General features: G+C 48.7%; 1 protein-coding gene across 1 annotated transcript in view; it reads left to right on the top strand.

Moving 5' to 3' along the window:
• Positions 1–4,703: 4,703 nt before the first annotated feature.
• Nrap (nebulin related anchoring protein) overlaps positions 4,704–26,864 on the top strand; it is a 358,082-nt gene continuing 335,921 nt past the window's right edge. Inside the window, exon 1 of the mRNA XM_076563346.1 lies at positions 4,704–4,711. The gene's annotated coding sequence lies outside the window, so the exon portion shown is untranslated. The remainder of the gene's footprint in view (positions 4,712–26,864) is intronic.

The following is a 26,864-nucleotide window of genomic DNA, read 5'->3' as shown; positions in this document are numbered from 1 at the left end:
AGAGGTAGAGTTTGGAAAAACCCACGCCAGCTTCTGTGCTCAGCCTTTTCTCTGTTGTTTTTCCATCTGAAATGCTGGGCTGGTCCAAACTCAGCCTGCGTGGGCTGTCAAGTACTAAGTCAACAACTCAATGAAATGTCTGCTCTACATAAATCCTGTTAATTCCTTCTTGTTGTCTTGGGGTGTGTGTGTGTGTGTGTCTGGTGTGGTTGTGTGCGTATGCATGACCACATGTGTGTACAGGCACAGACCCCCACGCATAGCTTTTTACAAGAATTCGAGGGATTGAACTCAGGCCCTCACGCTCGTGTGATAAGCACTTTGGTGACTGAGCCATCTAGTATAAAGAGGCGAAACCAATAAAATGTAGTATAGTAAATTGATTTATTCAGGGAGAGTAAATTTAACCTTAAACAAACCCAAACACTGAGATTTGAGCCTTCCTTTCTTCCCTTTTTTTTTTTCTCATTTTATTTTTGAGAGCAAAACACACGTTTCTCCCTACGTCAGCAGTTGAGGGAAATGCTGCGTTTGGGGCAACTGAAGGGCGTGAACTTGAACTGAAGCTTGAAAATATAGACTGTCCTAGATAACATCTCAAGATTAGGAGACATTTTGATGTAGAGCTTAGCATAAGTCTTTTCTCTTCCAAAGGACCAGTTACTCTCTGTTCTGGAAGCAGAGAGAAATGGTTTACATTTCCCAGAGTGAAAAAAAAAAATTAAGTCTCCAATTGGGCAAAATCAAGTTTTCCCAAGACTTATTTTGGTTCTTTGTCTCGGGTCAGGGAGGAATTCCGACCTTGGGTTGGAAGGTGAGTGACCTGAGTAAAGGTGCCTCTGGAGATGGAACCTGTAGGCTTTACTTGGAGTTTTAAAGAAATGTACAATGACCCTTGGTGGCACAGGGTTAACATGGTCAGTAGCACTGAGAGCTAACGTTTGAAAAATGAAAGTAACAAAAAGAAAAAAGTATCTAAGCACATCTTAGAGCCAATAAAAGAACCTGTGAGTTCTTTCTCTGCCAAAATTCAGGCTTTTGAATCTTCAAGATGAGTTTGAGTGAGTCGGCTGAGTAGAGCCCCATCTCACCTTGGAAGTCAGGCTGGGAAGCTTCTAGCCCAGCAAAGCCAGGGGCAGGATGCAAGTATGGGTTACAGTTCAACAGGACCCTCGACAAGAGTTTGTCCCTTTGGGAGACCACGACCTTTAGCCAGCAGAGTCCAGAGTTTTAGGGGCAGACCGCAGGTCCCCAGAAGGGGTGGTGTGCTCCTACCTCATGGCCCAGAACTCATATGCCCTTTCTCTTGGAGATGCCATCCTGTGTGAAATGGCTTGCTTAATGGATGCATCACAGCTTTCCTCGGGGTTTTCTCTGAGCTGATACCATGGTTCTGATGTTAGAAAGCTTTCTCAGCAATCCTTCAGACCGATTGTCCCAGGGCAGGTCGCCACATGTCCCGCCCAAGCAGACACCCAACAGAAGATGTAATGGTACCATCAGCCTTCTGCAGACATTCCCAGAGTTCAAGACTGATTTGACTCCAGGGAAGGGGTTATATTGTCAGTAAACAATTTACAACCCTGTACACGTGGGCTGAGGTGATGCTCAGAGGATAAAATGGTTGCTAGGAGGGCACAAAGACCTAAGGTTGATTCTTGCATCTGTGTGTTGTGTAGCGGTTTCCTCTCAGATCAAAAGACTCCATTGAGAGCTATTGAGAGTTACACAGTGAGAGTTACATAGTGAGATGCCGTCTTAAAAAAAAATCAAAGACAAGATTGTTTGACTGCTTTGTTTTGGTTTTGTGTAGTACATGTGTCAGGATTTGGCTAGAATGTAGAGCTTCGGGGTAAGACACGCTCAGCTCTCTTCCTTCTCTGTCAGAAGCTACCGTACCCGAGCAAACAATTAAGGAATTAAGAAGCTGGTTTAGATCAGATCACAACATGGAGCAACACTTTCTTGGCTACCAGAAAGAAAGAGCTTCCCTTTCCAAACGCTGTAGATCAAAGAAAGAGCATGAGGCGAGCACTGTCCTCTGCAGCCCCACTCGGAACAAGCATCGGGAGGGTCTGGAATGGGTATCTGGGCCCATGTGTGGTGGCTTTTTCCAGGGGTTGGGGTATGACAACTCGGTTGTCATCTGTAAACCTCGTTACAAGTTGAGGTCGTGAGTAGTATCAACACTGTGCTTCAATCTAAACTTACAAAATAAATTTCATCGCAGGAAACCTCAAGAACTCACACAGCTGGCATTCTGGAACCAGAAGGCACAGCCCAAGGCCACTGTGTGGGCTGAGTGTAACTGGGGCTCAAGTTCCCCGCTCTATGGGGCTGCTGTGTGCAGCCAGCCTGACTGTTCAGGGAAACCGTGCATAGCAAGCTGAAGTGTGGGACCCTCTGTCCATCCGTCACCAGGCATGCTGAGTGCATGGGATCCACTGTCCATCAGTCATCACACAAGCTGTGTGCATGGGATCCACTGTCCATCAGTCATCACACAAGCTGTGTGAATGGGATCCTCTGTCCATCCGTCACCAGGCATGCTGTGTACATGGGACCCTCTGTCTATCCGTCACCACGCATGCTGAGTGCATGGGATCTACTGTCCATCCGTCACCAGGCATGCCAAATGCATGCCTTCTTCACTGCATGAAGCAGGTGAAGGATAGAACACATGGTTCCTTCCCTGGAGGATTTCTGGGGTTCTTTGGGTGTCGTGGCTGACACCCAAAGAAGTAACACACTAGAACGGGAGCTGCTCCAAGAACGAGAAACACAAAGAGGACTTCTCCAGGACATGCTCCAGACTGCTTTCTGTTGCTGTGATAAACACCATGACCAAAAGTAATGTGGGGAGGGAAGGTTGTTTCATCTTACATCCTTGAGGAAAGTCCAGGCGGGAACTCAAACAGGGCAGGAAACCCAGGCAGGCAGCAACTTGAAGCAGAAATTATTCAGGAATAATCTTTACACATCTGCTCCTTCTGGCTTGCTCAGCTTGGGTTCTTACATACCCCAGGCTCCCCTGCCTAGGCACAGTGGTGCCCACAGTGGATTAGTTCCCTCCCATGCCAATCATCAATAAAGGCAGTGCCCCAGAGCCATGCCCTCAGGGCAGTCTGATGGAGGCAATTCCTCAATTGAGGCTCCCTTTTCTCAGGTGACTCCAGTTTGTGTCAGGTTGACAGTCAAGACCACACCCTGGTTGCATCAGTATAGGGGTGATTAAAAGAAATGCTTACCCCTGGGAAGGGTGGCTAGAAGTGGGGACAGGACAGAAGGACTGCCATGAGTTTCCAGCCAGACTGGACTACATGGTGGGTTCCAGTCAAATGAGAATAAACAACAGTACCCGTGTCAGAGGACAGTGAGAAGGAGGTATGATCATGCCAACTCGGACAACACAGTAAGCGTGTGCTCACTGATCGACATGGACGTCTTTAGTGATCAAAGAGGAGGGCCATAAGCACGTGCCTTGCTTCCTCTCGAATACACAGTGTTCATGGTGCACCTGGTACTCCAAAGGGCTTCACTAGGGGGTGGCGTGGGGGGGGGCATGAATTGACCCTAAAGAATGCTAATGACATGACTAAAAGAACCTACCAAGTAAATAGGATGTAGACGCAGGATCCACGGAAGGTCAGCTAATTACGGTGGGATTACTCTGCTGCCGATTTGTCAGGACTGTTGAGCATCACACAGGATTTCGGGAGCAGTAATCACCCGCTTTCCCACACACTTCCTCAGCTTCAGCCCTTCAATCAGCCAGAATGCAAGCACTGTGCTAAAAATGACTCTGAAAATCTCTCCACAGAGTCGTCTTTGTGGGGCCAGTGCCATGCTGCTATGCCAGAGGGATTAAATGTTCTCAGGGTTTCTGTTTGCAAATCTCCCAGCTTCACGAACACCCAAGGTCATGTTTAGTGTGGATCAGTCTATTGTAAGGCAACTCCAGGGTGATCACTGGAGAGCGAGCTCCAGGAGCTAATTAAGAAGAAGCGGATCACCAGGCTACCGCCCCCAAAGAAACCAGGACATCTCCAAGTAAGGAAAATGGAGTCAAAGTTCCGGAAGCCTGGAGAGAACTGCTTCAGATGACTTTAATCTGAAGGAGAATGCTGGGTACAGAGCCCTGATCTAGGGTAGACACCGCAGCAGCCTTGGGCTCAGAACCAACCGGAGAGGTCTAGATAGTAAATGAAGTCCATGATCTGACTAGTAATACGGACAAAGAATTTACTGTTGTTTTAGCACCTGTGACTTGGACAAACCTGTGACCTTGTGAACTGACCCGTGAAATGACATTGATTTAATACAGACACAGGAATGTAAAAATTAACTGTGAACAGAAATTCCACCATCCATTTACTTGAGCAGAGTGCTTCATGACTGACATGCACTTTTTGAAAAAGAATATTTAAAATCTATTGTTTGATGGTTTCATATTCGTATACAGTGCATCTTAACCATATCTACTTCCAACTCCCCTGCCCCAAACACCTCCCAACACATCCCCTCACCCCTTCCTGTCCGCTTTTTATTTTTTATAACCCACTGAGTCCAATTAGTACCGCCCACGTGCACATGGGCGTGAGGCCACCCACTGAACCATGCACAACCTATCAGTGGCTGTACTTCTGAAGAAAGACTGCTCCCCTGTCCCCAGCAGCTGCCAACTGCCAAGCGCTCCTCAGCCGAGGGTGGGGCCTCACGAACCCGCCCCCACCTGTGCTGGAGCCAGTGTTGACTGGTTTGAGCTGCTGCAGGGCTTGTGTGCAGAGACGGCTGCTGTGTGCAGGGACAGATGCTGTGTGCGGGGACGGCCGCTGTGTGCGGGGACAGATGCTGTGTGCAGGGACAGATGCTGTGTGCAGGGACAGATGCTGTGTGCAGGGATGGCCGCTGTGTGCAGGGACGGCCGCTGTGTGCAGGGACGGCCGCTGTGTGCAGGGACAGCCGCTGTGTGCAGGGACAGATGCTGTGTGCAGGGACAGATGATGTGTGCAGGGACAGATGCTGTGTGCAGGGACAGCCGCTGTGTGCGGGGACAGATGATGTGTGCAGGGACGGCCGCTGTGTGCGGGGACAGATGCTGTGTGCAGGGACAGATGCTGTGTGCAGGGACAGCCGCTGTGTGCAGGGACAGATGCTGTGTGCAGGGACAGCCGCTGTGTGCAGGGACAGATGCTGTGTGCAGGGACATCTGTGTGCAGGGACGGCCGCTGTGTGCAGGGACAGCTGTGTGCAGGGACAGATGCTGTGTGCAGGGACAGCCGCTGTGTGCAGGGACAGATGCTGTGTGCAGGGACAGCTGTGTGCGGGGACAGATGCTGTGTGCAGGGACAGCCGCTGTGTGCAGGGACAGATGCTGTGTGCAGGGACAGATGCTGTGTGCAGGGACAGCCGCTGTGTGCAGGGACAGCTGTGTGCAGGGACAGATGCTGTGTGCAGGGACAGATGCTGTGTGCAGGGACAGATGCTGTGTGCAGGGACAGATGCTGTGTGCAGGGACAGATGCTGTGTGCAGGGACAGATGCTGTGTGCAGGGACGGCCGCTGTGTGCAGGGACGGCCGCTGTGTGCAGGGACAGCTGCTGTGTGCAGGGACAGATGCTGTGTGCAGGGACAGATGCTGTGTGCAGGGACAGATGCTGTGTGCAGGGACGGCCGCTGTGTGCAGGGACAGCTGTGTGCAGGGACAGATGCTGTGTGCAGGGACAGATGCTGTGTGCAGGGACAGATGCTGTGTGCAGGGACAGATGCTGTGTGCAGGGACGGCCGCTGTGTGCAGGGACAGCTGTGTGCAGGGACAGATGCTGTGTGCAGGGACAGATGCTGTGTGCAGGGACGGCCGCTGTGTGCAGGGACAGCTGTGTGCAGGGACAGATGCTGTGTGCAGGGACAGATGCTGTGTGCAGGGACAGATGCTGTGTGCAGGGACAGATGCTGTGTGCAGGGACAGATGCTGTGTGCAGGGACAGATGCTGTGTGCAGGGACGGCCGCTGTGTGCAGGGACAGATGCTGTGTGCAGGGACAGATGCTGTGTGCAGGGACAGATGCTGTGTGCAGGGACAGATGCTGTGTGCAGGGACAGATGCTGTGTGCAGGGACAGATGCTGTGTGCAGGGACGGCCGCTGTGTGCAGGGACGGCCGCTGTGTGCAGGGACAGCTGCTGTGTGCAGGGACAGATGCTGTGTGCAGGGACAGCCGCTGTGTGCAGGGACAGATGCTGTGTGCAGGGACAGATGCTGTGTGCAGGGACGGCCGCTGTGTGCAGGGACGGCCGCTGTGTGCAGGGACAGCTGCTGTGTGCAGGGACAGATGCTGTGTGCAGGGACGGCCGCTGTGTGCAGGGACAGATGCTGTGTGCAGGGACAGATGCTGTGTGCAGGGACAGCCGCTGTGTGCAGGGACAGATGCTGTGTGCAGGGACAGATGCTGTGTGCAGGGACAGATGCTGTGTGCAGGGACAGATGCTGTGTGCAGGGACGGCCGCTGTGTGCAGGGACGGCCGCTGTGTGCAGGGACAGCTGCTGTGTGCAGGGACAGATGCTGTGTGCAGGGACAGATGCTGTGTGCAGGGACAGATGCTGTGTGCAGGGACGGCCGCTGTGTGCAGGGACAGATGCTGTGTGCAGGGACAGATGCTGTGTGCAGGGACAGATGCTGTGTGCAGGGACGGCCGCTGTGTGCGGGGACAGATGCTGTGTGCAGGGACAGATGCTGTGTGCAGGGACAGATGCTGTGTGCAGGGACAGCCGCTGTGTGCAGGGACGGCCGCTGTGTGCAGGGACGGCCACTGTGTGCAGGGACGGCCGCTGTGTGCAGGGACAGCTGTGTGCAGGGACGGCCGCTGTGTGCAGGGACAGATGCTGTGTGCAGGGACGGCCGCTGTGTGCAGGGACAGATGCTGTGTGCGGGGACAGCTGCTGTGTCTGAGGACAGCCGCTGTGTGCGGGGAAGGGTCTATAGCTGCTGTGAGGTCCTGCCATGCCAGGTCCAGAAGACAGCAGTCCCAGCACTCCTCCTCCGGCTCCTACATTCTTTCTGCCCTTATTCCAGATGTTTCCTGAGTTTTGGAGTGGGCGGTGACTTGAATGTCCTGAGCATCTGGCAGTCAATTATTCTCGGCACTTTGACCAGTTAGAAGGCTCTGTATTTATTAACTGCTGCCATTTCGAAAAGAAGCCTCTCTGACCAAAGCTGACAACACTCATCTACAGATTTAAACATAGATATTTAGAAGGCAGTTTGACTTGATTTTGCATAACAATAGTACCAGGTTCCTCCCCAGGACTTATTACTTCCACAGCCTTGACTTTTGACTAGGTTTACAGTACCAGATAGGAATTCCCTCCTATGGAGTAGGTCTCAAGTCTAAGCAGAAAGTGGTTGGTTACCTCATACATGCCCACCAACATGTAAGGAAACATTTTTTTACTTAGAACAGTGAGGCTTCTTGTAATCATTAGCATTGCAATTTCTCCTGGGAATCCCATTTCTCACTCACCTGGAGCAAAGTTGATATGAGCCTGAGAGAGGAATGTGCAACACATGGCTACTTCATACCAATATCTTTTAAAAAACCAAAACTACAAAATCACCACCAACGAAACAAAACCCAATTAAAGCAAGCCATATCTGATGGCACAGGGCTACAATCCCAGCTTCTTGGGAGTCTGAGGCAGGGGATCAACATTTTAGGGCCTGCCTGGACAATGTCATCTCAAAATAAAAAGTAAACCAAGGCTGAAGGTATCTTAGTGGACCCACTGTGATGTCTGATCTCAAACTCTAAGATGGTGTGTGACAGGCCACGAACTGTTTCTAGTTTGATGGTGAACACATTGGATGACAGTCTAGAGCCCTGGTCCAAGCTGACAGGCCCTCAAAAGCTGCGAAAGTGGACTCATGGGGGCAAGCTTGGAGCTTGTTTATAAACGATGTGTGAGGAAATCTGGAACTCCTGCTAAGTATGGCTGAGGGTTTCCATATAAATGAGAATTTACCTGTTTAATACTCAAAGCTTTGTTTAAAATTGTATGCATTTTTTAAGATGAACATTCTTAACCAAATATTAAAGCCTTTCTTAATTATATAGCTGATGTAACATAAATATAATATTATCTGTATGTAGATAATAAATGCCTTCACATAAATGTCCTTATAAACTAACGCACACATACGTACACATGTTCCTTCCAACTGAAATAGAATATATTAAACTTTATGTCGCATCCTCCTGACACATGGGAAACTCCTGACTTTGAGTACTAACCATTGTTCAACTCTGTGGTATTATCCTTGTGTCTGGCCATCAGAAAACTACCACATGCTACACATTTTATGGCAAGACCTAATTTTAGGTATTTGTCCTTTTTCTTTGTATTTGTCTACCTTTCCTGTTTAGGTTTTGTTTTTTTTTTTTCCAGCTCAATACTATGGCAGGTGGTTGTAAAATCACTGTTTCCACAATAAACGTTCCCAACCTACTGACTGACAGGGAGCTCTAAACCATGCCTTTCCTTGCATACCTTAAAAAAAATCACAGCTTCCTGTTTGTTACTTTTCAACCCTGACAAAGAGCTTTCTGCACAGATTTTTTTTTTTTTCCAGTCAGTAAACTTTTTTCCAGTCAGTAATTGACTTCTGGGTTACTGGCAGGGTGAGATAAGAAGCCAAGGCTTCAGGCAGGTGACTGACTCTGCTGTGACACAGCAGACCTCTAGCAGAGCCGTGGCGGAGACTCCGTCCCTTAGCCCTTGTCCTTTGACCCGGAAGACCTGCCATCCTGCTTTCGGCTCGAGTGGTAGACCCTGGATCTCTCCTGAAGAACTCTCAAACCAAACAAGGAAACCTCCAGCGTGGTTACCATCTCCCAGCTGCCCCCGAACAGTGTTTGCACTCTAAGTCCAGCTTCAGAGGCCTAACACAGCGGTGACCAACTCACTCAACACACTCACCATGCAAAGGCATTTGAGGAGTTTCATGTCTTAGCAGTCTGTTTGCAGCTGCCAAGGTCACCACCTGCCCAAGAGACTTCGTTTTGTGTGCATGAGTGTGTGTGTGTGTCTATGTCAGTGTATATGTGAGTGTATGAGTGTGAGCTGTGTAGGACTGGAGGAATTGTACATAATTGTTAGTAGTCATGTCTGTCTGTGTGTCGGGTATACCCATGTTTCTGTAGTGGTGCTCTGTGTGTGATCTGGTGTGGGATTGCACATGTACATGTGTATATAATATGTATGCTTCATCTGTGCAACTGAAGGAGAGAAAGGAAGAGGGAGAGGTAGAAGACAGACTGAAGATGTTCCACAGCTAAAATCAGTAAATAAAGGATTGCTATGAGTGTCAGAGGCCAAGAGCAGAGGCCAAGGACAGAAGAAAGAAGCTGTGGGCCAGGAGCCACAGCCCTGTTTCCTGTCTTTGAAAGGCAATAGATGCAGAAGCTTGCAAGGCAAACAATGCCATCCTTTGCCATTTTTCTGTCTCATTGTCTGCAGACTCTGTGACAACCACCATGGCTCTGGAAGGTGGTGCTGCCCATTGCCTATAGCCTCCTTGCCAAACCTGGGGTTCTATTTCTCTTAACAACATAGCAACATCCAACAAAGGAAGTCGCCCTTGTCCTCTGCCTCAACAAGGTAACCATTGACTGTCGCAGTCTGGATGCCTCCCTTCCAGATCACATACAGGTAGGATCAGGGCCTGACAGGGGATGTGAGGTGGTGGATTGAAGAGAACTGAGGTCTGAGAGCAAAGGACAACCAGGCCTACATTCAGTGCTGAGCAGCGACAGAGGAGAGGAGATAATTGCAGAGGGGACACACCTCTATCAAGAAGGCTGGCGGCCCCGGTGTGGGTGACAAGAAGGACTCGGGACTGCTGAGCTTCTTATAAGAGGGCTTTCCCAACTAGGTCTAGGTCTTCCTGTAGCAGGAGGCTTACACTAGTTCTGTGGTTTCCAGAGTGCTGGAGAGATTCTAGAGGGGCCCAGAGCGTCCTTCAGCACCCGTGGGTGAGGCTGGGTGAAGCAGCCTGGAGTCACAGTCTCTTCATGGCACCAACCCGGCCTGCCTTGGTGTGAAGACCGTAAGTCCATGAAGCATGGATCCCCAGGGCTAGCACTTTATGACCTTACATAAAGTAGCTGTTAGAGGCGCTTTTACATGAGACGGGTGATTGTGAACTTCAGCTGAGGAGACTCCTTTGTGATCGAGGTGATCGAGCGTGCTTGCTTTTTTTTTTTTTTTTTTTTTTGGCTTTTTGAGAAAGTCATGTGTCAGAAGTGGGATGAGCGTGCGCTTATTGACTGGTCTCTAGCAGCCAGTGCACCCATAGAGGCTGACTGCTGGAGATGGAGAGATCCCAGTCATCAGGGGCTGGAGGAGCTTTGGCGGTACAGCTAAGGGTAAAGAGCCCCAGTCTTACTCTCCCAGAACGGCTGGGCTGCCCAACTGTCACAGACCTAGTCTTCAGTAAAAAGCAGAAAAGTTATGCCGAAGAAATCAATGCCGTTCTGCTGCTGACCAGTCCTGAAGAAGCGAAGGGAAACCAGACGCCATGGTTCGCTGAGGCGGAAGGCTTGGCTCAAGCTCTCCAGTATGACAGTGGCCGGGCCTATCTTCTTCCCGGCTTCATGCTGTGAGCTTCAGCTTCTTAGATGGCCCGGTCCCACCCTGACACACCTCACTGTGGGCCACCCTCTTTGCCAACAAAGCAGCTGCTGTCCCTCAGCTCTTCAAGTCACTGCTCAACTCCTGAGCTGCCTCGATATCACAGCAGAATGGCCACTGCATGTTCCAGAAGGGTCATAAATCAGGCCACCACCACCACCACCACCAACAAAACCCAAACCATCAGCAGTCCAATTCTCTTTGAGCATTTTCTTGGATGTAGGGGCTTCAGGGCAGAGTGAGGGGTACCTACCTCAGTGCTGAAGGGCTTGAACCCCCTGTCCCTATTCCTACGAGGGCTCAAAAACCAGATGGGTAAATCTGAAATCAATAAAACTGCACCCTGTTCCCTCAGCCTGTGAAGCAAACAGATGCACACGGCAGAGCTGTAACAAAACCAAGAAGATGCTAAACATTTAAATGTCTGCCTGGTGCCGACTCTTACCGGGAGGAGCTTTATGGGGTGGGGTTTTAAAGGCAGCCAGCTTGGACACAGCTGTTTTTCTCTAATTCTTAAGGAAAGTGCTATGTCCATGTTTTCACATGTACTGTCAAGTTGCCTTTTGGTAAATCATTATTTACCTTAAACCTCAGACTCCTTTTTCACACTGGAAAGTTCCTTACCAGAATTGTCTCCAAGCCAGGAAAACTCTTCCTAATTGGACTGTAGTTTATTTCTGTTTCTAGGAGCAACCACTTCAGAGCGCTAGCATGTGGGTGGTTTGCATACATGCGTCATGCAGATGTTGCACTCCCCTAGAGGAACTAGCCAGATGCTCTTACCAGGCAGGCCCTCATCCCAAGATGGTGTGACCTAGGAAGTCAGCCCCACCAGGGAAAGTGATGATGAGCCAGGCGACGAGAAGGCACAAAGGCTAGCCCCTCTTGCTCCGAAGGATGACATGGCAACCATTTGAGAAGACTCCCGTGGCTTCAGGTCGCAGCTCAGCTTTATCTGGGCACCTGTCTTTGCTCAGCTCCTCATCCCCTCACTGTCATGAAAGGCCATCTCCTGCACAATCCACGTGTCTGGGGATCCTGTCTCAGTTACTAAAACAGTGCGGAGACCCCGATCAGTGGCCCCAGAGAGCTCCCATCTGAAGGCCTTTTACCTGGCATCACAGATGGTCCACAAATGCCCAACACCAGTCTCCCACGTCTTCAGTTCCCTCAGAGGTTTGCCTTGGTGGTAGAAGCAGGTCATGGAGTCTCCACTCAGGCACAGAACTGGAAGACAAAGGTCTTTGGTAGATGTACCTTGACTTCAGTAAATGGATTCTCCCTAGGGTGCATCCATTAGGCAAGGATGCAGCCACCTGCTGATGACCCGAGCTTCATCCCTGGAACCCACAATTGAAGGGGAGAACTGACTCCCTAATGTTGTTCTCTGATGTGCACATACACACCATGACATGCTTGTGCCTCTACACACACACACACATGTGCACACATGCATGTGGACGTGCACACACCGCCAGCCACTAATCACGACAAATAAAAAAAAACTGAATAAAGACTCCATAACCTCTAAAACAGAACCATGAACTGGGAACAAACTTCAGGTACATGAATCTGTGGGAGACATTTCATACTTCACATCCAGCCCATAATAGCCATTATCACTGGCAGGCCTAGTGCAGACTTAAGGCTGCAGGCTTGAGGTAGGCAGATGAGGGGCTGTGCAGATGGGCTGGCTGTCCCTCACCAGATCATGACCACCATCTGAAATTCACTCTTGGAGATCCAGTGGACTGAATCATAAAGTTGAACACCATGTGCTCTATTATGTGGTCAGCTGTTAGCATTTTCATGGGAATTTTTTTGTCCCAGAGCCCGATATGACAATTAGTCCAGGCAGCATTGGATAGGGACAGGGAGGAAAGTTAAGACCAGAATAGAAATGTGGGAGCAGGCAGCTGTGCCACGGGTTGGGGTGATGCATGGAGCCATAGCCAAGGTCTGGCTTCTCCCTAAACTGGCCAGTGAGGGGGGCTCTTATGAGTGGATGTGAAATGTCTCCCACAGACTCATGTACTTGAACGTTTTACTCCCAGTTGGTGGTGCTGTTTTAGGAGGTTGTGTGGGTGGTGTTGAGGTGAAGTGCACACGCCCTGCTTTGATGTGCATGCTAGGTCAGAGGACAACATTCTCAAGTCTGTTCTGCCCTGGGTTCCAGGAATCAAATTCAAGTGGTCAGACTAGTGCTGTAAGCACATCTACATGCTGAGCCGCCTCTCTGGCCTGAGGGTGTGGAACCTTTAGGAGATGGGGTCTGCTCAGAGGAAGTGAGTCACTGAGGGGTGAGACTTGAAGGTGCTCTCCTGGCTTCTGGCCTGAGCTCTGTTTCCTGATCCAAAGACATGAATAAACTATGTGACAAGCTCTGACTTCCATGCCTCCCCCATGATGGACTGTATCCCCTGAACTGTGAGCCACAGTGAACACTTTCCCCCTTACGTAGCTTCTGTCAGATATTTGGTAGCAGTGGGAAGGAACGAGACTGTAGAGGAACTGTGGAAGTGTGGACTGCCCCAGGTTGCCTGAAAGGGTCCTGCAAGCAGGTTAATCAGACCCCGCCCGGGATTTTCTTTTCTATCAGGCTGTGTTCTGCTTTTGCTTCTCAACTGTAGTCCTCTGACTGACGGAACCCACTTCACTTCTCACTCAAAAATCATTTTGCCAGCTGAGCCTGGTGGGGCAGGCCTGCAATCCCAGCTATCAGGGAAGCTGAGGCAGGAGAATGGCAAGTTCAAAGCCTCCTTGGGCTACAGAGTGAGTGCAAGGGCTAGCCTGAGCAACTTAGTGGGACTTTGTCTCAAAACAGAAAGTAAAAGGTCAGGGGTGTCTCTGGGTGGAGTACTTGCCTGCCACGCTCAAGGCCCTGGCTCCAATCCCCAGTACTGCCGACACTAGAGAAGCAGGGGGTACATTCCATTTGCCAAGCCAGAGCTGTGTTTGGGTCTTCAAAGGACTATGGGATGGCAAAAGGCCTGAGCGAGCCAGCTGTGAGCGAATCCTACCTGAGCTCCGTGAAACGTGACAACACCAAGAAAAAAAGGAGTGAGGTGGCGTTTTCATTGCAGTTGAAATGCCACGCTGCTTGGCGTAGGTTTCCATACAGATTAATTTCAGAGTGATTATCCTAACTTCGCTGTACTGTGTAAACCACTTTGGGGAAATGTGATGAGCTTGTTGAGTAGGGCAGACAAGATCCTGGCAGTGGCAGGATTTCGAGTCACTCCTCCAAACTCTCCTGTCTCCCAGCTCAGGCAATTAGGTCTTACCCGGCTTCATTTAGATGAACAAGACAAGCTCTTATAATTAACATATCGTGGTTAACTTGGAATATCTGCCCAGCTACAAAATGGGATGGGGAGGGCAGGGAGGGAGTAAATTAGCCACAGATTCAGAGAGCTGGCACACTGTGGATGCTGACAGAATATGCAGATAAGGTCAGCTCCCAGGAGGCCACACAGGAGGAAAATGGACTTCCTGTGGAACTCTGCTGAGGCTAGGTGCAGAGGAAAGTAGAGGGAGTGTGGGGTGTGTTGTGGTGCTGCCAGGGCTTGTGGTCCTTTTGAGGGATAGCGGAGAGACCCAGGGGAGTCCTTGGAGCTGAAAGGACCCAGCAGGAAGCTGATGCAAGCCATCAAGTTTGGTCTTCATGGTTCTCCAACCTGACTTGCCAGGGAGCTCAGAGGGAAGGGTGCTGGGAGGGCAGTCCTCATCAGCTGGCCATTTTCCATAGTTCTAGTGGGTCATCCAAGGTCAAGGGCAAGCAGACTCTGCTCGTGGTTCAGACCCTCTGCCTTGCTTATAGATAGCCATATTCCTGTTGTCTTCATGAGGCAGAGGACACATGCTGGCTTCTCTTTCCTGTTTTATGAGGACATTGATCCCATCCAGAGGACTCTACTGTCATTATCTAAAGCACAACTCAGTCTCTTCCCAAAGGCCATTGATGCCACCACACTGGGGGACTGTGTGTGAATTCAAACCCTCGGCCCAGAGCACATGGCAGCTCTCCAGGGCTCTCCGTAGGATGCTCTGAGCTTCACCTTGACCAACGGCCAGCTAAGCCTACAAATGGTTAAGACTGGGCAGTTTCCTTTCCCACAGTCCTGTCTTCTGAAGACAAAGGGAGAAAGAAGACTCCGCTGTAGCACAGCCAGACGTGGTCTGCAAACACTGGGGGGTAAGTGCGTCCTGTTCCAAAAAGGACAGGACAGGAGGGGACGTCCTGTGATAGGTAAACGCCAGCGGTCACAGGAAAACGCCGGGAAGAGCAAACTACGGACCAAGTCTAGAGACAGAAGGGATTCAGCCTATTCAGTGTAGCGGGGAATGGTGCCATGTTTTCTGGGGCCAGTGGCATGCTGTCCCATCTCCCTTTTAAATTAAGAGTTAAATAGTGTCCCTCTCCATTTAGGGACCTGCATTCTGATGAGTTTCTTCTGGTTCTGTGGGTTGTTGTTTTTTTCCTTTTGGCTCTCTGACCCAAAATCTCCATTTCAATAAGAACATCAGGCTCCATCACTGCCTGTGGAGAGCTTCCATGGAACCGCCTTCCTCGTGGGTCCTTTCCTAGGGCACTTGGCAAGCTGTGGGGTGTTAGAGGGGTCAAAGGTCAAGAAAGAATCAGGCTGCTACTTAACATGGGAACTTCACATTTCAGAAAAGAAAATTCTGCATGACCCAGTTACTTCATCTTCTGCATTTAAATGGCTCTGGATTAATGGTTTTCTGGAAGGGAACAGGACTAGGCAGGCATCCTTCCCGATAACAGCTCTAAACCAAAGCAGAACTGTGGGCACAATGGCCCCGTCTCCTGATCTGGCTCTGAAGGCCCAGTGAAACAGCGCTGTGTTTATTCAGTGCTGGGGATTTTTATTTGGAGAACAAAGGCTATCTTTTCTTTCAACTCCGAGGCTTGTTTGCCAAGATTATCTTTATTTAAATGCTCTGTGTTAACCAGCAACACCTCAGTCCTCTCACGCATGTTAGTCATTTTACCCTCCAGAGTCAAAACAAACAAAAACACAGCAAAAAAACCAGAAGTGATGAGGGAAGCCACAAGGGCACGATATCAAGACCATGCAGGGATCCCCACAAATCAACAGGGTCAAGTTCAAGGGCTTCCGCAAGACAAAGGGTCTATCTCCTTCTGACTCTTCTGACTTGACCCCTTGGCTTCCCTTCCAAAGGTCCTTATAGTCACCCCTCCTCTCCTCCTTTCTGTCTTTAAAAAAAATTTAAAACAGGTCTTATGTATCCCAGGGCTGCCTAGAACTTTGAGGTAGCTATGGACAACTCTGAACTCCTGCTCCTCCTGCCTCGTGTCCCAAATGCTGGGATTACAGGGGTGCTCCACCAGTCCCAGTTTATGTGGTGCTGAGAATCAAACCCAAGGACGGCTTTCTGTGCATAGGCAAGCACTGTGCCCTCGGGAAGTACCTCAGATCTAGGTGCCCAAATCTGCCACCCCGGAGTGCAGTCAGGAAGCAGCAGAGACTTAGTGCCTCCCCAGCATCTGGTGACCTTTGGCAAAGGTTGACTCACCACCTGCACTGCTCGCTCACCCCCAGAGGGATCACTTAGGGATTACAGGCTGCATTAGCTCCTCCCCCACGTCCCCACACTGATGCTCTAACTCCTAGTAGATCACCATGTGACTGTATTTGAGAAAGACATTTTAAAGAATTAAAAGGAGGATTCTCAAGGTGGTTCTAATCTCATCTGCAGATGTCCTCATAAGAAGAAATGCAAATGTAGCTGCTGGGTGCTGAGCCCTAAAGATGACACCTACATCTCCCCCTCCACACTCACGGAAAAGAGAGCAGAAAGATGGTAAACCTGGAGATGAGGAGGTATGCTATGAGGCAGTGTCCTCTGGCTGTGGCAGAGCTGAAATCATGAATATATGGCAGCTGTGGCTATCTGCGCATACACACAAACACACACACACACACACACACACACACACACACACACACACACACGCATGCACACACGTACACACGCACGCACACAGGGACATAAATAAAATAAAAATAGGAAGTAGACTAGTTGAAAAAAGAAGGGCCCCAGGTGGAGTGGGAGAAGCTTGAGAGAGTAAGTGGGGTGTTGTGTATATGATCACAATATATCATGAACATATATAAAAATCATTAAAAAACAAACAACAAATCCAAACACAGACAGCAAATACAAAGAGAGCACCACAGAATCTCACAGCAAGAGGGACCAAGAAGGGCTCCGGGCTAAGGAGAAAGCCCTTCTGGGAACCAGGTTTGCCAGGCCTTAGACTTCAAGCCTCCAGGACTCTAAGAAACAACTATGCATGGCTTCAGCCACCATCAGTATCTTCTGCCAGGACAGCCAAGCAAATGAACATCCAGGTCCCCTTCAGCCGACACCCCCACCTCTGTAAGTTCATCCCAGCTCTTCCCTGCATCAATGATCCGAAAGGTGAAACCTGACATTATAAAGTTCTTTCTTATCCCCTCGTTAGGCGTGCCTCCAAGACTTCCTTTGATTTAGTTGGGGCCTCCTGGGGCACTAACTACTCAGTGTGGGATCTTTTTCTAAAGTGGGTTGCCCAGCTCTCCAGCTTGGCTACGGATTCACCAGAGAACGGAAACTGCCTCCAACACTGTGAGAGCTACAAAGGCACAGGGAGTTTCCTTCACACGTCATTGTTTTTCTTTTTACCTGAAAAGAAATCTATGTATATATAAGTAAGTAGATGTGGGAGTGGTACAGGTGCCTGAAGAGTCCTAAGGAAGGCATCAGAGTCCCTGGTTCCGTTTGGAGGATGTTTCTTCCATCTTGATTTTAAAACAGTATTAGGAGGAATTTCTCAAACCATTGTTAATGTAGTAACATTACTTTACGTGTTGTCTCTGTATCCAACCGCTTACCTATGGTGATATTTTATTTGTATTCAAATGTTATTTGTATGTTAATAAATAAAGTTGGGTCAGAGCTATTAGCAAGGCATAGGAAAACAGGGCAGTGGTGGCGTACACTTGTAATCCCAGCACTTGGTAGGCAGAGCTAGGTAAGTCTGTGTGTTCAGGGATACAGCCAGTATTGGATACACATGCCTTTAATCTCAATACCAATCAATAGAAAACCTGGAGGTCTATACAGACAGGCCGTGATGAGGCGGTCATGTGGTTGGGTTTACAACCAATGAGAAGGCAGAACAGAAACACTATAAAAAGACAAACACACAGGAAGTAGCTCTGGTTTGGAGAGGTAGGACCACCGCAGGAGGAAGGGTAAGGTTTTAGCTCTTAGCTCTGACCTCTTGGCTTTCTTCTTTGCATTGGTTCTGTGTTTCTTATTTAATAAGATGGTTGGTTACATCTACATTTGGCGCCCAACATGGGGCAAGAGTTTCTCCCTAAAAGCTGAGAAAAGATTCTAAAATGGAGCTAAAAACAGCTTCCTAATTGTCTCTCTCAAATGAGCAGCAGCTGCCAGTTTGAGCTACTGGTGCGTTCCTAGCGTGTGCGCTCGATCTGTCGTATGGCGGAACGAGGCCTCTGCAAGTGGCACATTAAGCTGTGTGGTGGATTTAGCCTTTGCTAGTACAAAACAAAAAAGGTTTCTGGGCTACACACTGCTTGGATAAAAGCATAGACCCATGATAGCTCCCAGAGCTGGCGGCAAAGTACCACCACCATGTTGGGAAGCTGAGGTGGGCCAAGTCAGCAGCCATAGCACCATTTCAGTTTTACAAATGCTGCAGTTTAAAGCAATAGATTCACAATAAGACAGATTCAGATGGAACAAGACTTTAAATGCTTTACAGTGTGTGTAAAAATGTACATAGGCTTGGAAGAGAGAGGGAAAGGAACATAGACAGTTATATAAAGAAATAGAAAGTTTTAAAAAAATAAAGTCTTTAAAGAGAAAGTAAAAGTAATATAAAAATAAGCCATGTAAAGATGAATATCACACAGCGAGTCTGGATTATATTGCCTTTGGGATTTTTAACTCAGAAGGACATTTGATTGTAAAGACTGCTCAGTTAAATCAATGTGTATATTTTAAAGGTATTTCAATTTCGAAATTTATGTCTAAGGATGTGTTGCTTTGGAAAGGAGACTCTGCTTTTGTTCCCACAGAAAGCCAGAGGTTATGGATTTGTTCCAGATTAAGATACATCAGGTTTAACCAGCCAAGACCCCCTGAAAAGTCTCCGATGACACCATGGCCCAGATGATCCAACATCCAGAATGGTTTGAAGGCAACTGGCTCAGACAATACAGACTCATGGACTACTCCATAATCCTAAAATTTTCTTTGTGTCCCCATAAGAGACAGCGCCCCCCTCCAGCAGGAAGTAGTAAGAGAAGCTACACCCAAATTCCCAAATTATATGTAATTTTACTTTGTTAAGGTTAGAACCTTCCTTTTTCAAAAAAAAAAAAGGCGGGGGGGAACGTGCTGTGGGATGTTCTGTATGTCCTGAGAGAGCCCGTTCTTGGGTTCCTTGTGGCTTTACCCAGCAGGTCCACATAGAGGATGATTAGGACCACGGGCCTGAGTGCAGGTGTCTGAGATGGTCTGCACTTGGCTGTGCTGTGGGATGGTCTGTATGTCAAGTTGCTCTGATTGGTCAATAAATAAAACCTGATTGGCTGTGGCTAGGCAGGAAGTATAGGTGGGACTAACAGAGAGGAGAAATAAAAGAACAGGAAGGTAGAAGGAGTCACTGCCAGCCACCACCCTGACAAGCAGCATGAAAAGATGCCAGTAAGCCACGAGCCACGTGGCAGGGTATAGATTTGTGGAAATGGATTAATTTAAGCTATGAGAACAGTTAGCAAGAAGCCTGCCACGGCCATACAGCTTGTAAGCAATATAAGTCTCTGTGTTTGCTTGGTTGGGTCTGAGCGGCTGTGGGACTGACAGGTGACAGAGATTTGTCCTGACTGTGGGCCAGGCAGGAAGACTCTAGCTACACTTACCTGCATAGAGTTCCTAGCAGTTATTGTTAGTATTAATTTGCTGTATTAAGCAGTCTGGTTCATTAGCTGGCCATATAAATTTTTGTTCAATTTTCTAATTTCCTTAAGATAGATACTAAGAAAGAAACTACAAGAACATGGGAGGTAATCTTTACATTTTTCTTTTTCTTTTCTTTTTTTTTTTTTTAAGACAGGGTCCTACTATGTAGACCGGGCTGTCCTGAATCTCAGGTGAGTAACCTAGTCTCAAACTCAAACTGGATATGGTCTCAAACCATATCCACCACCTCCCCACCATATCCACCACCTCCCCACCATATCCACCGCCTCCCCACCATATCCACCACCTCCCCACCATATCCACCGCCTCCCCACCATATCCACCACCTCCCCACCATATCCACTGCCTCCCCACCATATCCACCCACCTCCCCACCATATCCACCGCCTCCCCACCATATCCACCGCATCCCCACCATATCCACCGCCTCCCCACCATATCCACCACCTTTTCGTGTCTTGAGAGATACTATCAAGCAACTATGCTGGGGTGAGTTCACGTACTAAATATGACTTTTACTATAAAATAATGCAGTATATGTGAAGGACCCTTGCAGCTTAGATCTCAAATGCCAAACTTAAAGAAGAAGTTTTATTAGACAGAAAACTCCTGTACAGTGTTGGAAAGTTTATTACAATATTCTCAACTTTTGTTATTGTTTCTTTATATTTAAATTACATGTATTTGTGAACCAAGGTGTGCAAGTGGAGGTCAGAGGACAATTTGCAAAAGTTGGTTCTCTCCTTCCAACATGGCAAGCACCTGTTCCTGCTCAGCCATCTTGCTGGCCCCATTGTTGTTGTTGCTTAAGATTTATTTATTTATTATGTATACAGTGTTCTGCATGTATGTCTAACTGCAGGCCAGAAGAGGGCACCGGATCTCATTAGAGATGTTGTGAGCCACCATGTGGTTGCTGGGAATTGAACTCAGGACCTCTGGAAGAGTAGCCAGTGCTCTTAATCTCTGAGCTATTGTTATTACTTTGTAGCATGAATCTCAAAAGTTCTTTTTAATAAAATCAAACCGAGGCCAGTTATTGGAGTCCATGCTGGTAGATCAGAGAGACAGAATAAGCCACAGCTATCTCACCTCACCAGTTCCTCAGCTGGTCCTGTTTCCTTAGACTGGAAGCCTCTGAGTCCTCATCCAGAATGAATCTCAGCTGTACTGTGTTGCTCCAAAGCCTGAAAGCTTAACCAGCCACATGCTTACTAGCCAAAAGCCTAACCAGCCAAATGCCTCTAGTTTCTGGTCCTCACGCCTTATATATCTTTCTACTTTCTACCACCACTCCCTGGGATTAAAGGCTGGCTTTCTGGGATTAAAGGCGTGTCACCATGCTTGGCTGTTTCCAATGTGGCCTTGAACTCACAGAGATCCAGAGGGATTTCTGCCTCTGGAATGCTAGGATTAAAGGTGTGAGTGCCACCATTTTCTAGCCTTTGTATCTAGTGGCTGTCTGTTCTCTGACCCCAGATAAATTTATTAAGGTACACAATATTTTGGGGAACACAATACCACCACATTACTTAATTATAATTATAAATCAGGAAGCTTGTCTTAATGAAGAGGTAATGTAGAAAGTAGGAATGATTGAAGTCCACTACAAAAAAATGGAAGGACTCTCAGCAGCCACCTGCCCAGTTTATGGATGATAAAACTTCAGTCTAGGGAAGTGGGTTTCTCAAGGGCCTGTAGTTACTAGTAAGGGTTGATGCTGGTGTTCAAATCTCCAGTTCTACTCGAAGAAATCTCTCTTGAGTATGAAGCCATAATAGCACATGGGAGTATGATATGCCATTCTTCAATACTTCCCACCAGGGCTATCCCTAATCTAACTGCTAATCAATGGCTTTCCAAGCACTGTGTTGGTTAACTGTCTTAGAGTTTCTGTTGCTTCAGTGAAACACCATGACCAAAAACCAAGTTGCGGTGGAGGAGTTTTATTTGGCTTACACTTCCAGATCATAGTCCTTCATTGGAGGAAGTCAGGAGAGGAAGTCAAGCAGGGCTGGAGTCAGGAGCTGATGCAGAGGCCATAGAGGGGAGCTGCTTTCTGGCTTGCTCATTCTGTTTTCTTATAGAACCCAGGACCACAGCCCAGGGGTGGGACCACCCACAGTAGGTTGGTCCCTCCCCCATTGATCACTAATTGAGAAAATGCCCTACAGCTAGCTGGTTCTCATGGAGGCATTTCCTCAGCTGAGGCTCCTCTCTGATGACTCTAGCTTGTGCCAAGTTGACACAAAACGAGACCGTACAGTTTGTAACAGGACAGGTGCCCACCAGAGGAACTATCACATCTTGACTTAAGAGGAAAATGTGAATTCAGCTCCTTTTGGAGCTGTGGACTGATAAAGGCTCTAATTTTGACTTCTGGCTCATGACATTTGGAATGAACAGCTGAGTGAAGTATAGAGTATGGAGGTTGCTTATCTTGGAACCTGAGGATATGTTCTAAGGTATGCAAGGCAGGTGGGCAAGACAAAATGTTGGCCTTCCTGGTTTGAATTTAAAGACTCAGAATTCTAACAAAACCGAGTTCTGTTCTGTACCAGTGGTAGGCAACAGAACACGATGTGAGCTTTATGCATAATTTTAAATTTTCTATTCATCATATTAAAAATTGTGAAATAGATTTAGCAGTATATTCTATTTGAACTATTATATCCCAAATATGATCATTTACTATGGAATAAATGTAAAGATGATTACTGGACACTTCTATTTGCTGGGGGAAGTCACATGAAGTGTTTAAGATCTTGGACATATTTTGCATTCCTAGTTCATCTTAGTTCAGGTTGGCCACATCTCAGGGACACAGCAGCCACATGTGACAAGTGGCCTCTGTGAGTAGAAGAACTCTCCATAGCAGAATTCAGTCTCAACTAGCTCTCCACCAAAGAAGAAGCCTCTTAGAATAAAGAGGATGATCTGGGTGGCTGGGGAAATGGATCAGTGGGTATAAAATACTGCCACGTAAACATGAAGACCTGAGTTCTGATTCTACCACCTGTGTAAAAAGACAGGGAAGTGGTGGCGCACGCCTTTAATCCCAGCACTCGGGAGGCAGAGGCAGGCAGATCTCTGTGAGTTCGAGGCCAGCCTGGTCTCCAAAGCGAGATCCAGGAAAGGCGCAAAGCTACACAGAGAAACCCTGTCTCGAAAAAACCAAAAAAAAAAAAAAAAAAAAAGATAGGGAAGTGGCTAGCACCTGAAACCTCAGTGCTGGGAGAGTCTCTGAGTTCACTGGCCCTCCAGAGTGGCCAAACTGATGAGCTTCCTGTTCAGTGAGAGACTCTGCCTCAAAAACTGGGTGAACAGTGATGGAGGAAGACAGCTGACTTCAGCCTTTGGCCTCCATATGAACACATACACACTCATATACACCCTGGTGAATGTGTGTATACACCACAGACAGACGAGAGAGAGGGGGGGGGTCTTAGGGTTTCTATTGCTGTGCAGAGACACCATGACCATGGCAACGCTTACAAAGGAAAACATTAGTCCATTATCGTTATGGCAGGAAGCATGGCAGCGTGCAGGAAGACATGGTACTGGAGGAGCTGAGAGTTCTAGGTCATGATCTGCAGGCAACATAAGGAAACTGTGACACTGGGTGTAGCTTGAGCATGTATGAGACCTCAAAGCCCGCCTCCACAGTGACACACTTCCTCCAACAAGGCCACACCTACCACACCTCCTAATAGTGCCACTCCCTATGGGCTAAACATGCACCTCTTTTTTTTTTTTTTTTTTTTTTTTTAAGACAGAGTTTCTCTGTGTAGCCCTGGCTGTCCTGAAACTCTCTCTGTAGACCAGGCTGACCTCAAACTCACTGAGATCCACCTGCCTCTGCCTCCCTAGTGCTGGGATTAAAAGTGTGTGAGAGCCAAGTGGTAGTGGCGCACATCATTAATCCCAGTACTAGGGAGGCAGAGGCAGGTGGATCTCAGTGAGTTGTAGGCCAGCCTGGTCTACAGAGAGAGTTCCAGGATAGCCAGGGCTGTTACACAGAGAAACCCTGTCTCAAAAAACAAACAAACAAAGGTGTGTGCTGCCACCACCTTGTTTTATTTTTTTCTCTCTTTTAAATGTCTACCAGGCTGTGTGTCTAAGAAACGCCCAAACTTTAAATGTTTTTATTTTTACATTATATTTTTTTGTGGGAGGGGTCCAAAGAAAACTAGTGGAAGCTGGTTCTCCCCTTCCCAAGCCCTGTGGTTCCTGGTGGTGGCTCTCAGGCTGTCTGTTGTGGAAGCAGCCGCCTCCACCTGTGGCGCTCTCCACCTGTGGCGCTCTCCACCTGTGGCGCTCTCCACCTGTGGCGCTCTCCACCTGTGGCGCTCTCTCATCTGTCCGGGATGTCCAGCGTCTTGATGCTTGATGCGATGCCTTCTACAGACGTGCTGGGCCCAGTTCACAGCTATGCTGGGATGCACTCAGCCAGCCCCGCGGGTTGGACATGTCTGGAAGTTGTTAATAAGAATGCAGTGCCTAAACAGAGGGAGGGGAGGGCTGGGCAGAGAGACGTAAATTAGTCACCGCTGGGCAAGTTTACATGCTTGGCTGGCAGTTTGAATTCTCATCCCGTTCCAAACTTCACCTACTGTTGACCTTGTAGCCACTACCTGAAGGCCATCCAGCACACTCCACCCCACCCCCGAGGCTGCCCATTAATCACCAGCCAACGAGGCCCTGCCTGGCAGAGGAGCGCCAGAGTCCTGCCGCAGGATGCTGCCATTGGCAGCCGGCTTCCCTTATCAGGGACCCACAGTCGGAGAAAAGGCCTCCGTGGGCAGAGACGGTGGCCTTTGTTTGCTTTTTCTTTTCTCTTTTAGCTGAAGGGAATTCCTAGGGGAAAAGGATGCCAGAGGAAAGGAAATGCTTGCCAATAAGAAAAATTCTTCCCACCAGATTCCTGCCCCACCCGAAGGACTGTCCCAGCTTCAAAGGGTTCAGCAAGTGTTCTTCATGCTCAGGGTCAATCCCAGTCCATGAGCTCACTGGCCCCTTCTTGTAGAGAGGCCTGCTCCCAGTTTCCTCTGCTGCCAGGGCTGCATTTAGATGAAGGAAGACCAGGCATTCAACCCTTCTTGGGTTTTCTAGGGTGGAGGCCAGAAGGACCAAGGAAAATGGAAGAGACCTAGTGACCTCCCTGTCCAAGAGGAGGATGCAGAAGGCAGAGGGTCATGCCTTAAGCCACACAGCTAGATTGGAGGACAAGCTGGGAACTGGCTGTGGTCTGCCCGGCAGCTGGCCTCGTACACACCAGTGTGGCTTCCTGCTGAGACGTTGCTGTGTGGTGGCGGCTATTGCAAGTGGAGGCTTAGAGAGAGGGCTGTGATTGGGATCACACCCAAGGTCATCACCCAAGGTCAGGCACTGAAGGGGAGGGCACTGGTTGGGATTTGCCCCTTCCTCATTTGAGTGATTGTTCCTGCGTCCCTGCTGTGTGCCAGGCACCAAGGGAGTTGGTGGGAAGAACTAGTCAGAAATTCCTGCCCCTGCACCCTCCCCTGCTGGAGGAGGGCAGACAGAAAGAGGTACATGGAAGGTTAGGGGTTGACAGGCATGGAAGGAGGATCATTATTTAAAATAGGGCGGCCAGGAAAGACCTTGCTGACAAATGTCACTTACATACACTAAAAGGGGAAGTGCTGTGGGATGGTCTGTATGTCAAATTGCTCTGATTGGTCAATAAATAAAACACTGATTGGCCCATGGCTAGGCAGGAAGTATAGGTGGGACTAACAGAGAGGAGAAAAGAAAGAACAGGAAGGCAGAAGGAGTCACTGCCAGCCGCAGCCATGACAAGCAGCATGTGAAGATGCCGGTAAGCCACGAGCCACGAGGCAAGGTATAGATTTATGGAAATGGATTAATTTAAGCTATAAGACCAGTTAGCAAGAAGCCTGCCACAGCCATACAGTTTGTAAGCAATGTAAGTCTCTGGGTTTACTTGGTTGGGTCTGAGCAGCTGTGGGACTGGCGGGTGAGAGAGATTTGTCCTGACTGTGGGCAAGGCAGGAAAACTCTAGCTACATACACTCTTCTGGATGTACGCTGTTGAAGCAAGCTCCTTAACCCTCTGATTCTCGCAAAATAACATGATGATAATAGCAATAGGTGAGTTGACTTAGCTCCCCTGCACCCTTCCCAGTCTTTATTCACTGAAGTCATCTTGCTCCCAAAGTGTCCTGGCACAGATGCCATATCCTGTGTGGGAGAGTAGGAAGCCTAGGCAGGGGAAAGAGCCACACACACGAGCTGGGCCATGTCGGTAATGCCCAGGCAGCAGGGTGCCTCCAGACCCTCCCTGCTCCTGCCTCTCACATCCAGAGTGGATAGACTTGAACACAGGGCATCCAGTTCAGAGAGGAAATCCCCATTTGAAAGTTGACAAGACTTGCCTGACTGAGAATTTCTGCCAATTCACAATCTTTGTGTTTCCACCTTTCTTCCTCCAACATTGCATGATGAACTTTTATCATTCATTCATTCAGACAGACAGACTGACAGAGTCTCTGTCCTGGATGGTTTTAAGTCAACTTGACACAAGTATAACATTTGGCGATTTCAGGACATTTCCTTAACTGTGATTGATGGAGGAGGGACCATTGTGGGTGATACCATTCCTGGGATGGTGGTCCTGGGTTCTGTAAAATTCCAGGCTGAGCAAGCCAGGGGGATCGAGTCAGTAAGCAGCACCCCTCCATGGCCTCTGCATCAGCTCCTGCCTCCAGGTCCCTGCCCTGTTTGAATTCCTGTCCTGGCTTCCTTCAATGATGGGCTAGCATGTGGAAGTGTAAGACAGATAAACGCTTTCCTCCCCAGCTTTTAGTCATGGTGTTGCATCTCAGCAATAGAGACCCTAAAACAGTCTCACTATACAATTCAGGCTGCCTTTGAACTGATGATCTTCCATCATTCTAGTGCCATTGCACCCAGGTCCTGAGCACCAGGAATGCTGAGTTCTGTCATGTCGAGCATGATGGAAGATACACTGAACGTGGCATCTGGTGTGTATCCAGCCCTAAACACCAGGTCTTTGCATCAGATAGATATATCTGGAAAAAATGTAGGCAGGTTGAGATATGACCCACGAGGCTGCATAACCAATGTCTAAAGAGGTC

Source organism: Peromyscus maniculatus, chromosome 1 (genome assembly GCF_049852395.1).
Source record: "Peromyscus maniculatus bairdii isolate BWxNUB_F1_BW_parent chromosome 1, HU_Pman_BW_mat_3.1, whole genome shotgun sequence".
In the NCBI taxonomy this organism is placed as follows: Eukaryota; Metazoa; Chordata; class Mammalia; order Rodentia; family Cricetidae; genus Peromyscus; species Peromyscus maniculatus.
The sequence above is the reverse complement of the archived record's forward strand: the minus strand, read 5'-3'. Positions and strand labels throughout refer to the sequence as shown.